Below are 14,390 nucleotides of genomic sequence, written 5' to 3' on the forward strand. Positions count from 1 at the left end.
TGAAAGAAAAAAACCATATGATCATTTCATTGGATGCTGAAAAAGCATTTGACAAAATTCAACACCCATTTATGATAAAGGTGTTGGAGAGACTGGGGATACAAGGATCATATCTAAATATAATAAAAGCAATATACAGCAAACCGTCAGCTAACATCAAATTGAATGGAGAGAAACTCAAAGCCTTTCCACTAAAATCAGGAACGCGACAAGGCTGTCCACTCTCACCATTCCTCTTCAATATAGTGCTTGAAGTTCTAGCAATAGCAATAAGACAACATAAGGAGATCAAGGGGATTCGAATTGGAAAAGATGAAGTTAAACTTTCGTTATTTGCAGACGATATGATAGTGTACATCAGCGACCCCAAAAACTCTACCAAAGAACTCCTACAGGTGATAAACACCTTTAGTAATGTGGCAGGATACAAGATCAACTCCAAAAAATCGGTAGCCCTCCTATACACAAAGGATAAAGAAGCAGAGAGGGAAATCAGAGAAACATCACCTTTCATGATAGCCACAAATAGCATAAAATATCTTGGGGTAACTCTAACCAAGGAAGTGAAAGACCTATTTGACAAGAACTTTAAGTCTTTGAAGAAAGACATTGAGGAGGATACCAGAAAATGGAAAGACCTTCCCTACTCTTGGATAGGGAGAATCAACATAGTAAAAATGGCAATTCTACCAAAAGCAATCTATAGATTCAATGCAATTCCCATCAAAATCCCATCAAACTTCTTTACAGACCTTGAGAGAACAATAATCAAGTTTATATGGCAAAACAAAAAACCCAGGATAGCCAAAACAATCTTATACAATAAAGGAACCTCTGGAGGCATTACCATCCCTGACTTCAAACTGCATTACAGAGCAACAGTATTGAAAACAGCTTGGTATTGGCACAACAACAGAGAAGTCGACCTATGGAATCGAATAGAAGACCCGGGTATTAACCCACAAACTTATGAACACCTGATTTTTGACAAGGGAGCTAAAGCTATACAATGGAAGAAAGATAGCATCTTTAACAAACGGTGCTGGCATAACTGGATGTCAACCTGTAGAAGAATGAAAATAGATCCATATCTATCACCATGCACAAAACTCAGGTCCAAATGGATAAAAGACATCAACATTAATCCGACCACTTTGAACCTGATAAAAGAGAAAGTGGGAAGTAGTCTACAAGATATAGGCACAGGAGACCACTTCCTAAGCAGAACCCCAGGAGCGCAGACAATAAGAGAAACAATAAATAAATGGGACCTACTGAAACTGAGAAGCTTCTGTAAAGCAAAGGACACTGTCAGTAAGACAAAAAGGCTACCTTCTGACTGGGAAAAGATCTTCACAAACCCTGCAACAGATAAAGGCCTGATTTCCAAAATATACAAAGAACTCAAGAAACTAGACACTAAAACTCTAATTAACCCAATTAAAAAATGGGGGTACTGAACTGAACAGAGAATTCACAACAGATGAACTTCGAATGGCTAAAAAGCACTTAAGGTCATGCTCAACCTCCTTAGCGATCAGGGAAATGCAAATCAAAACAACTTTGAGATATCATCTTACACCTGTCAGAATAGCCAAACTCAAAAACACCAATGATAGCCTATGCTGGAGAGGATGTGGAATGAGGGGAACACTCATCCATTGTTGGTGGGAATGCAAACTTGTGCAGCCACTGTGGAAATCAGTGTGGCGGTTTCTCAGGAAACTGGGAGTCAACCTCCCTCAGGACCCAGCAATTCCACTCTTGGGAATATACCCTAGAGATTCCCTAACATACTACAAAAGCATTTGTTCTACTATGTTCATAGCAGCACTATTTGTAATAGCCAGAACCTGGAAACAGCCTAGGTGCCCCTCAATAGAAGAATGGTTAAAAAAGGTGTGGAACATATACACATTAGAGTTTTACTCAGCGGTAAAAAACAATGACATCTTGAATTTTGCATGCAAATGGATGGACATAGAAAACGCTTTACTGAGTGAGGTAAGCCAGACCCAAAAAGAGGAACATGGTATGTATTCACTCATAAGTGGATTCTAACCATAATTAAAGGTCTTTGAGCCTATTATTCGTGATCCTAGAGAAGCTAAATAAGAAGATGAACCTGATGAAGATTATTTAGCTATCCGCCAGGAGGTAGGAAATAGACAAGAGTCCCAGGTAACCTCGGGTGCATGGCGGGGGGGTGGGAGGGTTGTTGGAAAGGGAGAGGGTTAGAGAGAAGGGAGTAGGGGAGGATTGGGGAAAGATCGGGGGACTGGGATGGTGGGGAGGGAGGAAGGATGGATATGGGATCAGGCAAGTATATACCTCAACTAAGGGAATCATTTTAGGGTTTACAAGAGACTTGATTATAAAGGGGATCCCCGGTCCAAGGAGAGATCCCCAGATGGTTCTCTGGACAGAGGAGAGGGTGCCTGAACCGGCCTTGGCCCACAACCATACTGATGAATATTTTGCATGTCACCATAGAACCCTCATCTGGCGATGGATGGAGATGGAGGCAGAGAACCACGTTGGAACACTGGACCTAGCTCCCTATGTCCAAATAAGAGGCAGAAGGAAAGAGAACGTGAGCAAAGAAGGCAAGGGCAGAGGAAACCTTCATCCGACGTTGGATGGCGATACAGATGGAGACCCATATTGGAACACCGAACTGAGCACTCCACGGTCCAAATGAGGAACAGAAAGATGAAGAAAATAAAAAAAGTAATCAGGACTGCGAGGGATGCGAGCACCCACTGATACAAGGGAACTGATACAATGAGAGTTCACCAAGGCCTGTTGGACTGGGACTGAACGAGGTCGTGATCCAACCAGATTCTCTGAATGTGGCTGGCCCGGAGCCTTTTTGAAAAGCCATTGACAATGACACTGGGACTTGCTTCCTCTGCATATACTGGATTTTGGCGCTCCAGTCTGTTTGGACTCTCACCTTTCCTGGACCTGGAGGGAGGGGGGAGGAACTTGAACAAAAAAAAAAAAAAAAAAAAAAAAGAAAAGACCCGCTAATTAAGAAAAAGCAGATAAATAGTATTCTAAGGACCCCTCCTTAGTTTTCATTCTATAGTTATGCAGTTAAATATGAATCTAGTGTCTTTGAAGTGGTAATGAAAGTTAAACAGGAATTAGCTTACTAAATATGGGTTCTTAATATAAAGATTGTGTTAGCTTATCCATATGAACTTGGTCTTAAAAGTGAGACCCTACGGGAAAGGGGGAGGTCAGAAATTATTTTTATCGTTTTAATGAAGTTGGTGAACAGAGGGCTAATTTGAGTACTAAATAAGTTTGAGATGAGTCTGGCATGACAAGTGAGGCTGCCAGGGTCCCTTACTTGAGGACTGACTCTTGCTCATTTTGAGAACATGCATGTAATATGCGTGTCTGCTTGCCTGTACCAAAGGATTAAGTTCCTTTAGTTTCTATGATCTCTTAGCCAAATTGTGCAGTGCACCCCAATATGGCTTAATGCTTACTAAAAAAATTTGAGGATGATGCAAACAAAAAAAAATAATAATTCAGGCAAAATCAGAACTCCTGAACAGACTGGAAGTTTCTGTAATATAGTACTCTACAGAAGGTACCCAATCTGGAAACACAGTTGTAGACCAGAGGAACAAGCGATGATAAGCGGAAAGTTATCAGTCTTGTTACAGAGTACATGTGGGAGGCAACCAAGATCCCCCCTGACACTACCCAGAGCCTTTCTGTAGGGTGCAGCATATGGTTTCTGAAGATGGAAGAAGCTAGGTAACAGAAAAGAGATCTTGTCTGTGGCAAACTTACCTAAGAAAACATTCTAGGTCCAATAGTTCCTACCCAACTAATTAAAATGCCCCATTTGGTTGACTGTGATTGTTATATAAAATAAGAAAGTATGCAAGATTCGAGATAGTTGTCCAGCATTAATATTTTCTAGCGACTGATGAACAAATATCTGTCACCCCAAATAGGGCACCAGTGACAAACTGAAGCAATAACTCTGTTCGAATCTAGGTTGGTGAAGTAGTGAGTTTATTGAGATTACTTATAAGATTATGGGTGACTGGTTACTTACAACACATTGGATAACTCAAAGGTGAAATTCAGCAACTCATGAAAGCTTCACCCTTTGCCCTCCATACATAACTTACAAGCAGCAAGGTTGGCCAGGGTTTCTCTTTTCAAAGAAATTACTAATGCTTCTCTAACCTTTGAGAGAGGTTTTGTACATCTTGGGCATTTTAGAAGCTTCCTGAGCCTTATGTGGTTTCTTTATTTCCTGAGAATTGTACATTTCATTATTTCCTTGGTTTATGAATGCACCTGCTCCCTTCAGAAGGGAAAGATTCAGTTTGGAGGATTTAGCCACACAACACAGCATATATTATAATGTTCCCCTGAGGCAAAAAAAAAACTGAACTGTCAAGATGGCTATATTCATTATATTCATACCATGAAAATTTTAATAAAATATGGAAATAAGTAAGGTAAGAATACAAAATTCTTGGATTTGTATTACACACAACTACAATATTTGTATGTTTTTACATTTTTAGCTTATAAGTGGGCAGAAAAAATAAATTTTCTATGTTAAAATATTTTAAGACAGGCAGTAAACAACGATACCCATCTGTAGACTGAATATTGAGCCATCCAGACCTTATCAAGATCGTCAAATGAACTTGGACTTCTAAACACCTCTGGCTTCAACAAGAACGTTAAAGAATTTCCCACATACCCGTGTGTGTGTGTGTGTGTGTGTGTGTGTGTGTGTGTGAGAGAGAGAGAGAGAGAGAGAGAGAGAGAGAGAGAGAGAGAGAGAGAGAGAAGGATTACTGGGGGGAGCAAGGTGCAGAAATGGAAGTAAAAATGGAAACAGAAGATGTTGCTTCCTATTTAAGTGTTCGTGGAAGCTAAATGTCTCATTAACATGAAGGCCAAGAGCAGACACGCATCAATCTTAGATACATGCTAGGTTCTACAAAGCTCTGTGTACGATTCTTTTTATTAGGAAGAACAGGGTGTATCTTTATTTGAAATATCTTTGCATCATTTTCTATTAGAATTTCAAATTTTCTTCTAAGTCCTTTTTACAGGATGTTCTTGAAGTCTTCAGTAGTGTCGATGCCCTTGGGAGACAGTCAGTGGACTACAGGTGTACTTTTCCATACAATCTTATCGGAAGAGAACAGAGGCTGCTAGGATTAATTGAAAATGCTCTTTCTTCTGGCTTTCACATAGAGGAAAATTTTGAAGTGACAAGTCATGCTGCTTCAAGAATAAAATTTATAAGGATAACACCAAATATCCTGTAGTCGCAGTATCACAGCATACTATTGTTTATGTCAAAAGATGTAAATAAAAAAGCAAGCATTGAGCCATTCAGAGCTGGAGAAGGGTCAGTGCGCACATCTTTGTGGAGGATAATCAGCGGAACCTTGGCAAGTTGTTAAAGTAACATTCAAGATATTAGATTTTAGAGTCACAAAACTCTTGCTATAATTCTGACTTAATCATTTTTAAGTGTTATACTTTGGTTAAGTTACTTACTGTATATTCTAATCTCTGTTTCTCGAGCAAAAATGCAGATAGTAATACCCAAATCCCATCAAACTTATTAAGCTTTACATAGACGAAAATGAAAATAGTCAGCAGATTAGACAGCTAATGTTCAAAATCCTCATTGCTCTCAGAAACAGCCATAAATCCTGTGCTCAGAGGTGGAAAGTAAAAACCCACTGTTTACAGTTACATTTATCTTGTATATTGAATTTCCACTGCACACAGGGCCACAGAGATGAATATTTCTGGGCATTTAAAATGAGCTCAGGATTTTCTGAATTTTCTTAGATTTTCCCAGTTTAAAGACTCAGCATGATTTTCTGCTCTTCTTCCTCACTATAGCTATAGTCACGGGACTATTCTCAGAAAACACAGAAAAGTCATTGTCCACCTTAATCACCTAGGCTCACATCTGCATTCTTTGTTTTTGAGGCATGCCTTACTATGTGGTCCATGAGGCATCAAAACTCAGCCTTTCAGGTACTGGAATTACAAAATGTATATCCTAGATTTTAAGTTATATCATCTCAAAATGTTCATGAAATTTGCTGTTTTCCAATGAGAATCTATCCAACTTATTTTGTGTGTGTGTGTGCGGGGGGGGGGGGGGGTCAGGTTACAGCACTTTCTCCTGCAGAAACTTCTGGATTTTTAGCTAATGAAGCTGTCAAAATTAATCATGAACCTATGCACTCGTATTTGTTATCTGTCTTGCTTGGTGTTCTGTTTTCCCAATTGGACCACTTGCAATCTCTCCAAAATTCTTCTTTCCTTCTTTATCAGCTGTTTATTTCTTTGCTTGTGGTGCTGGAGACTCGAAACTCAGACCTCACACATGAAAAACATGTATCCCACTGATCTACACCTTTTGTTCCCTCATAACCTTTCATTGGAGGAAAAAATAGCCCAAACTAAGGGGTATGAAAAAGCCCCATGGGAACCCACTGTTTTTACTACTTGTAATTATAATCAAATAAAATTTTGATGGGAGAGACGCTGCATGGGTGGATAAGGGACATGAGGTTTTATAGATTGGTTTTTAACAACTTCAATTCTGTTGTTCTATTTTGCATTCTTTATATTCATTAGGTATTTTCTAGGTATAGAATTTTATCAAGCATACAGATCATTACAATTTTATAACAAAACAGTATAAAATGAAAAACGCATGTTAAATGACTCTCCCAGAAAAAAAAATGTGTCTCAGAAGGATGTAATTTCTCCACAAGATTAATGATTAATTTTAGTGAGTGGGTCACATATACTTAAATAATGTATTAAAAAATACAAAAAGTTATGCACATTCTGAAATTATCGTTATGGCAAAAGTCAGGGAAATGGTGTACTATACCACACAGCATTAGTCTTCATTACAATAGGGTTATCTGTGATGGTTTTCAGTGAATGGTTACAAGATGCCTATTTCTATCTATCTCAGGCTTGATTTGAAGATTAAAATGTATAGAAAGACTATACAAGTCATGTCACCCATTTTCCCAGAGCTGTTTTCTTTCTCTGGCATATTTCAAAGAAACTCTTAAGGAAACAAGTTATTTGTGCTTTAGGATCATAATCCTCCCCTCAAGGTGCAGGGGCTAGAAATATTTCAAGAGTCAGAGGTAGTGGTGAATGTTAGGGAGCAGTGCTTTCTAGACATAACAGGGCCACTGTATACATGATCTCAAAGGATATGTGACTTCCTTGTATAAGACCTGCAAACAATCAGTGCAACCAAAATCCCCAGATGATACAGGAGAGACTCAATAAGTCTTACTTCTATCAGAGAACATATTGACAATTGATGGTCTATAGTGAAAGGAGAGTCAGTTTTCTTCAAGGATGTGGCCCCTCAGAAGCTGGCCATGACAAATAGACGTTCCTACACCTGTGAACATACAGGAAGCTCTAAGTGGACTCAGTGTTTTGTTTTGTTTAACATATATAGAGTTGGGAGGGGGAAAGAATAGGTACAATGGAGAAAAATTGGAGACAAGAGAAAGGGGACTGATTTGATCAAAATGTGTAATATATATGTATGAAATTCTCAATTAAAAATTAATTGAAAAAACAAACTTAGCAATTTCTCCCATTATTGTTAGCAAAAGCTAAAATGATTTTGCCTTGTCTTTATGTATCTCCAATGAATTTTTGGAATGCATTATCTCTTGTAAGTTAAGTTGAGTTTGAAGTTTAAGAGTGGAGAGGAATGGGAGAGTAGGACAGAAGAGGTAGTTGAAAGAAGGATAACTAATAAACGACAAAGGTGCTTTAAAACACCATGTTGATGTATATTTGTTTACTTTATATTATTTATATTATTTGATTCTATTTTACTAAATTTTGAAATCATGACTTCATTAGAACATCCCCCCTTTTCTCTCCTCCCTCTAAACCTTCCAATATACCAGTCCTCATATCTCCCAAATTCATGTTTTCTTTTCACTGTTGTTACATGCATATGTGTATGTGTGTACATATGTATTCCCAAATATAAATTTTTTTACTATTTACAGTTCTACTTTGTGTGCATGTTTTCATGGCTGATCTTTTGGTGCTGACAACCACTTGATATGCTCCTCCCCAGGGAAGACTACTTCTCCCGTTCCCAGTTTTCTTCAGATGTCCACAGTTCTTTAGAAAGGGCTGAGGCCTGTGTAGGCTTTCCTCTGTCTAGCCTGAAATGTTCACTGACGTTATCCTTGCTCAACTTCCATTTGGGCAGTCGTGTTGGCGAGACTTGATGGATGTGGTTTCTGATATTACTAGAAGACACAGTCTCACAACAGACTCCTTGCTCCTCTTTCTGGCGCTTACAATCTTTCCTGCCCCTCATTGGCAGTGCCCCCCGAGCCTTAAGTGTGGAAGGGTTTTGCAGACGTATCCTTGGGCTTTAGAAACCTGAATTTTGACAGGCTGGAGTTTTCTGTAGTGGTCCCTGACTGCTGCAAAGAGAAGTTTCCTTGATGAGCGCTGAACCTACACTTTTATGTGGGAACAAGGACAGATATTTATAGAGCATTGTTAGGAATTATGCTGATTTAGTAAATTAGTGATTGCAGATTCTCCTCCAGTGAGGACTTCACTAGTATTGGGTAGTTAACTACCCTTCCCTCTTGCTGTGTAGGTCTTGTAAGTCCAATTAGAAAACTGTCGGTGACTGTCAAGGGATGTGTGGCACTATCACACCCACAGGGTTATTATTCTATGTTGGCAGCTGATGTTTTTTTATAGATATTATATCTAGTTTCAGCCTGTTGGCAGCTTACTTTTTTTTTCCCAAAGTTTGTGCGACACTTTCTGGTACCATGAAAATTAATCCTCAGGAGAGAGCCTCCAGATCAGTGTCAACTCAGGGGCCTCTGGGCCCTGTTACTGAAGTGCATTGTATCCAGTAATAGGGACTTAACTTCCACTGCTGTGCTGTAACCAAGGACAATAGCAATAATCTGTATGTTTTGGGAGTCTCTTGGACAGCCCTGGCCAGCAACTCAAAAGTGGACTTCTTATGCCTGATATTGAAAGTGTGAAATTATAAAACATACGATTTCATAAGTGGATTAAAGGCAGATTGCATCCTGTATGTGCGATCAATGGGCACAGAGACAAACAAGTTATCTATCTGAAACAGGACAAGTCAAAACAGAGGACTGAAAAGCAACATGCAGCGAGTTTGTGCAAAAATACCAAGTGGTTTAATGCCTGAGCAATGGGAGTTCCAAAATGAAAAGAGAAAAAGAACAGTAGGAAGGCAATATTTGAAGAGACAGTGCCTAGGGATTACACAAAATTGACAGCATACATCATGACACAGAGGCATCAGAATAAATACAAAGACAGCCTCACTAGCCACATTATACGTGAGCTGCTGGAAACTGGAGATAAAAGAAACACATTGAAACTAGCTGATACAATAAGGAAAGGCCCTCAGTGGAGCAGACCAACATTCCTCCTCAGAAACAATAGAACCCAGAAAACAATGGAATCAAATACTTTTCATTTGCTATGAAAGAAATATGAGTCTAGAACTCTGCGGCTCATGAAATTGTACCCTAAAACTGAAAATAAAGGAAATAATATCTCAGTAGAGATGTGGAATGGTTTGTACCCATGAGATGTGCCCTGCAGTAAGTGCCACACCAAATCCTTTAGTCTGGAAGGAAAGGTTTCTAGAAACCTAATTTTGAAAGAAGAATAGAGAGACAAAGACAATGACATATACACGTGGAAGTCTGAAATACATTTGAACAATTTCTTTAAGAAACTGCTGGTTTTTTAATACAATAAACTATGTAGTTTCTAATACATAAAGAAGAAAACAGATGCTACTAAGAGAAGGTAATGTGTGTGTGTGTGGGGGGGGTTAAATCACTCATTCATGCCTCATTTGTAAAATAATTATCTCTTTTAGATAGACTATGATAAATTAAGGAAACGCATTTTAATGTCTGGAATAAGTAAGTTTTAGAAAGGAAATCATAGAGAGAGAGCCAAGAAAACAATAGAAAAGATTAAAAACAACTAAATATTTTCCAGTAAGTCCTAAATGACTGAAAAAGGATTAGAAGAAATAAATCAATAAATAGGAAACAAACCATGAGAGAGGTTATATGAACAATCATTGCAGCAGTTGAGCTGGTGCAGACAAGCTCCAGGCTGGCCTTCACCCCCCTTCGCCTGCTTCCTCTAGTCCATGCCCTTGAATGACCCCTTCCAGCCTAAGCGTTTTTACCCAGTAAAGACAGCAAAAGGGAAGAAATGTGGCGATTTGAATGAGGAATACTCCCCACAGGGGAAACATTGGAATACTTGCTTCCAGCTGCTAGCATTGTTTGAGAAGGTTATTGAAGTTTTAGGAGGTGACATTTTGTTGAAGGAAGTCGGGCAGGCTTTGAAGTTTTATAGCTTGACCCCACTTCCCGTCTCTCTACCCCTTTTGCTTCCTTTGTGGGGCCTTTCTGACTGCCAAGCATGCCTCAAGCTCCTGCCACCATGACATTCCTTTGGGAACTGCAAGACAACATTTCTTCCCTAACATGCTTTTCATTAAGGAATTTTGTCACATCAACAGGAAAGAAGCCAAGACACACTCCTGTGATGATGCCAAGTCCCCCGGGTTCCATCTTGTTATCGTCTGCATTTAGAGACTTCTCCTTGGCTAGGTTGGCATAGAAAGAGCCATGCTGTGAGGCTCATACGTAAAGGAGGCAAAACCCCCAGTCAACTACCATAGGAAAAGAATCGCAGCCCTTCCTCCTACATGGCAAGAAATAAGTTCCACAGAAGCCATCACAGAAGTCAGAAGTTGATGCTTTTCCAGATGAGCCTGCAGCTTGGGATACAGTCCTTGAGTCCTTGTATCACCTTGACCACTGCTCTAAGTGGCTCTAATTAGATGATTCTGCTGTGCCAGTCACAAACCCATGGAGTTTACTTATTTTGCTGTGTAACAATTTACTATGTAGCAGTAGGTGATCGATACATATGCAAATGGATAAAAATTTCTTGTGCCTAGTAGAGGTTGTTAGGGTACACATTGATTTGTGTGTTCTTTAATGATTAAAAATTACCTATTTAAAATAACCTATTGAGTATAGTTTGTGCTGCCGACATATTCATGGATGTTGGGCCATCTGACAGAGCATGCACAACCAACCAGGAGCCACACCGTTAAAGAAAACTGGCTCTTCCTGCCCTGGAAGTCATTGGCTTTCCATAGCGGCTTCATAAACCTCTTTCCGTCTGTGCTGCAACACTGACTGGTTTGATCGTGTGCAGGTCTTATACAGCCAACCGCAGCTGTTGGTAGTTTATGAGGACGCCAGTCCCTTTCATGTTCAGAAGACAGCATTTCATTATGGCTCTTCCCTATAATATTTTTGTCCCCTCTTCTGAAGCTGCCCTTGTCTTAGAGGAGGGTATAATATAAATATTCACTATATGTCTAAGTCTTAACAAAAGACATCTCGCCAAATAAAAGAAGCATGCAGAGGAAAGGGTAGGACAGAAAGCTTGTTTAGAAGCTGTGCTGCTATGTTCTGTCTCCTTATGATGGTGTTCTGAGAAGGCAGACCCATCAAGAGTGTTACTGCTAGTCATCTAGACACAACGACTACTGTTTCACTGTTAGTGGGAATTGTAGTACAGCCCTGTATTTTCACTGGAATTTTGTATTCGAAACCTAGATATACTTCACCTAACCTTTCAATGTGAAACAATGACAAAAATATCATATTTTCCATCATTTTCACATTTATTGTACCACAGAGGGAAAAAGATGATGGATTAAACTTGCAAATGAGCCATATTTAGTATAATTAATCTTTTAGAAAGACTTGGAGTAAAAATAATGTGACTAAATTGTGAAGGAGTATGTTTTCTCTAAACATCTGTTTTCGTTCAGTAAGATATCTCCAACTTAAAAAAAATTGCAATTGGTTTTATTGGGAACAAGTTTTGGAAGTAACTACTGTTACTTTCCCCAATACTGCAAGAAAAGTGTCAACCATTAGTGGAGAAAGATAATAGAAACTTAATAAAAGTCCTTCTAATAACTCCTTGGAATACACATGACCAATGAAAGTATTGCAGAAAGGAAGGCTGTCTACAGAACCTTTGTACAAGCTGACCGGATGCATTCTGAGCTCGTGAGAGTCTGGGATTTACTTTTATGACATACACAAAAGTAACACAAACAACTTCGTCCTAAGAGTGAATCACTTCCCTCTACAGAGACTGTCTGAGCCACATAGACATTTACAGTTCTGTCTGAAGAGAGGCTGTTAGTATAGCTGTGTACTTTGAAGCTTATAAAACTAAGAACATTTCTAAGTTGAAAATCTTATGAAACCATAAAATGAGATATTTCATTTCCCTTGGCATATATACGCCCTGCTGTGCTGTTCCCAATAACTCGAGGCTGTGTCTGCAGGTCGCTCTAGTCTCACCCGGATACAGCTCAAAGTTAGGATTTTAGCAACTACAGCGTCCATTTCTGTACTCATCCATAGTTTTGTTTGTTTGTTTTGTGTTTTAGAAATCCATTAGTGAGCTCTTATTCTGTTAGAATGTACAGATGAGGTGCAAGCATCACTGAAGTGAAAGGGGTAGACATGACAGAGATTTGCATTTTGACTCACCTACCTGTAAGTAGTAAAGGAAAATTTGGAAGGTTTTACTAGGTACTTTTCTTGTGTTTGAGACTACGATGATGAAACATCTGAAGGAAAAAACATTGGGGATGTGGGAGAATTTATACAAATTCTTCATACTGGTAGGGGAAGGCATAGCAGCATTTGCAGAGGGTGGGAGTAGCATCCTGCAATAGGTGGGCATATGGCACAGTCAGCTTTTGGGAAGGAGATACCTCAGCAGAACTAGGACGGACAATGGCTCTTAAGTCTGCCCCTACAGCCCTATGCTTGGCTCATGTCTCAAAGGCTCCACCACCTCCCAAACACTGCCATTAGTGGGGAGCTGAGACTCAAACACACGAATCTATGGTGGTCTATTTCACACTCAAATTGCAACAGAGAGGTAAAGTTCTCTGTAAGTTTTTGAGAGAGGAGGTCAGCTAGAAGGTCCAGAAGTAGAATAGGTAAAAAGGATTACAGTGTTGTCAAAGGTGGGATGGTAAATACAGAGATTGTACCAGTTGTTTTAAGATTTAACTGGAAATCAGAGTCACCGTGATTCAACGACAGGTTAGAAATGAGGCACAAAAGAGCAGATAGAGAACAGGTCCACTTCTGTGCTCTCGGAGGACCAACGGGATGGATAGTGTCATCACATAATGAGGAGTGATACCAGAGGAATGAAAGGAAAAGACATCGGGGGAAGATAAAATAAGCATAGTTTTAGACCTATTGAATCTGGTGTCTTGGGAATTCTCAGTGGTTGCCAATATGTTCCATTACACAGTGGTGTTCATTGTAAAAGATATGTTAGTTCTAAAGAAAATCTTGGTGGTCATTAGCAGGAAGATAGCAAATAAAGTCACAGAAGTGAATTGTCCAAAGTGCCCCAGAAAAATAAAGTAAGGAGCAAAAAAATGGATCATTCTGAAAAATTCCAAATGCTTTAGTGTAGAGGAAGTCAAAGAGATGCAGTTAGGAGGATTGTAAGGTAGAGGAGAAGATGTCATGAAGCAGAATATGCTGGTGCCAAAAATCTGACCTGAAATCAGATGGAAGGAAGATGATGCAGACTAGGGTACCTCCCAGCATTGAATTATAGTGAATCCCCATAGCTGTGGTCTTGAGAGGATGAAGACACAACTGTCTCACTGAAGTCCCAAGAGACTGCTGCGTCTGCCTTGTTTTTCCACATTCTGATAGATACTGACTTACCATCACCACAAAGTCTAGATTTCATAAACATCTGATCAGCTTCACCCGGAATGTCCTGGTACTTTGCTTGACCATCAGTCCTAGTACTCATTTTTATTTTTGAATTTCTATCATACGGCCACAAAACACTCTCAAGATCACGATGTGAAAATATCAGAATGGATCGGCCTCTGGGGGAGATGTTTGGCTGGGGTGTCAGCTAAGGTCTCTGGGATCACCTCTAAAGCAGGCAGAAATGGAAAATGGAGGCAGCTCACTATGTCTGATGCCTCCTTCAAAGCCAGGTATCAGCCCTAAACTGACTTCTAAAGAGAAAATGTTATCCTGATTCCAGTTTGGGGCTTTGAGGCCCATTGATTGCTGTGCAGTAGGGGTTAGAGCAAAGAGGCTTGCACATAGCAACTACGTGTGAGAAAATCAGAGTCCTACTGCTCTCCTTCAGAATATGCCACTAGTAACCAGAGTGCCTCCCATTAT

The sequence above is a fragment of the Myodes glareolus genome, chromosome 1 (assembly GCF_982192425.1).
Source record: "Myodes glareolus chromosome 1, mMyoGla1.1, whole genome shotgun sequence".
NCBI classification, from domain to species: Eukaryota; Metazoa; Chordata; class Mammalia; order Rodentia; family Cricetidae; genus Myodes; species Myodes glareolus.